Source organism: Mustela lutreola, chromosome 12 (assembly GCF_030435805.1).
Source record: "Mustela lutreola isolate mMusLut2 chromosome 12, mMusLut2.pri, whole genome shotgun sequence".
Lineage (NCBI taxonomy): Eukaryota > Metazoa > Chordata > Mammalia > Carnivora > Mustelidae > Mustela > Mustela lutreola.
Window position 1 is genome coordinate 6,408,050 of NC_081301.1, and position 2,125 is coordinate 6,410,174.

Consider the following 2,125-nt stretch of genomic DNA (forward strand, 5'->3'; position numbering starts at 1 on the left):
TAAAGCCGGCACAACCCGCCTGCAGCTGGGCCCCTGGGGCTGGTGCCCCACACACTGGGGTCGCTCCTCAGTGGAGCCAGTAGAGGGGGCACAGGCTGGAGTTTAGGACAGCCGGGGAGGGGGGTGGATTCTACTGCCTCCCCACCCATCGGACCACCAAAGCCCCTACAGACACCAGGCCTCACCCTCCCCTTTACAAAGGAGAAGCCGAGGTGCCCCAGGAGACTCGGGGCTCCCCACTCATACTCCAGGGCTCTTCCCAAGCACCAGGCCATTCGTCAGGCCAAGGCTTCCCAGCAAAGCCTCCCACAGCCAGGCCCAGGATGGGGGTGCGGTGTATCTGTGCAGGGTGGGGGACGAGAGGGGCCTGGCCTGTGGGGGTTGAGCATAGCAGCCTCTTCCTCTGCCCCCACCCCAACATGTCCCTTTCAATGCCAATGTGTACTCCAGGGCCAATGCTAGGAGGGTTCACTGGGTCAAAGGGCAGCCCTGCAGAATGCAGTGGGGGGGTGGGCATCAGATCCAATGAAGGCAGGGTCCCCGGGGTTCCAGGCTCCCCCAGGAACCTTAGGGGGTGGCTCTTTCTAATGAACATACACACACTGCCCAGACTCCTGGGCCTCTTTCTGTCCCCAGTCCTTCCCCACCACAACACACTCCCTTTTCTCCACATCTTCCCCCTTCCAAATGACCAGGATAAGGTAACCAGCTGCACAACTGCTAGACCCCAGGCCGGGTGAGGTGATCTTAGGCCTGCTTCCGGGCTTTCTGGCTGGTCCTGCTGAGCAGGTCCCTTGCCCTCTCTGAGCCTCTGCTTTCTCACCTATAAAATGGGGGTCCCACCAGCCCCTGACTTGTAGGACTCTGGTCGGGGGAGGGACCCAGAAGATGGGCTCAGCATGGACCCAGCACCAAGGGTCTCCGTTCACTTGATCACCACCCTGTGCCAGGCCCTCTCTGGGCACTGCAAGGGGAAATGGGAATTTTCATGGTGTGCTCATTTGTTTAGGTCCTGCTTCCTTCCTCCAGCGGCTCAAGTAAGTTCCCAAAGATGAGGAAGACGTGGCCACTGACCTCGGTCCCAGCCAGGGCCACGGCCACCCATCTGTCTGCCTGTCCGTGGACATCAGCAGTTCTCAAACTGTGGTCCCAGGGCCAGCATCGTGAACACTGTCCAGGCTCTTGCTCAGGCCCATGAACCAGAAACTCTGTGTGGCGCACGGTCTGTTTTAACAAGGCCCCCAGGTGACAGGTGCATCGTCGGGTTTGAGAAGCACAGGCATAGACCATGAGATCCAGAAGCGGGGGTAACCCCTCCTACACCCCCAACCCTCACCCCAACTCTAAACCTAGTCCCCCCAGTACCATGCTCCCCTAAATCCAGCCTCTCATCTGCTAGTCAATAGTCTGGGGGCCCGGGTCCCTCCAAATGTGGCCCTCAGAGCACCTGTACCAGAACCACTTGGAGCTTGACAAAATGCAAGCCCCGGGTCCCACCCAAAGTCAGCGTGTGACTCCCTACGGGGGCACAAGAATTTGCCTGTGTCCCCCTCCCTGCCTGATCCTGAGGCAACCAGCAGTCCAAGCACAGGGTAGAAAGAAGACGGGGGCGTCTACCTTGGTGGCACACTTGGTTGAGCTCCGGAGTCTTCTGTTTGGCTCAGGTCATGATCTCAAGGTCGTGGGATCGGCCCCACGTTGGGCTCCTGCTCAGTGTGGAGTCAGCGTGATTCTCCCTCTGCCCTTCCCCCATGTATTCTCTCTCTCTCTCTCTCTCAAATAAATCTTTAAAATAAATAAATCTGTTCAGAGAAGGAGAGGAAGAAGGGGAAGAAGAGGGAGAAGGAGGAGGGGGTGGAGGGGGAGGAGGGGGTGGAGGGGGGGGGAGGGGGGGGAGGAGAACAGCAGAGAAAGCCCAGGCCTGAGGTGAGGTGGGGGCAGGTGGGAAGCAGCTCCTGTGACCCTTCACGTGAGGGCGGGGTGGCCTCTGGCAGGGAGACGAAGAGCAACAGCCAGCCATGCCTGGGCCTGCGACAGGGCAGGGAGCTTGGCCTTTCCCAGTGACCGCTGACCAGTGAGCCCACCACAGTGCCCCCCCCCCCAGCCCACCCCATACCTAGGTCCT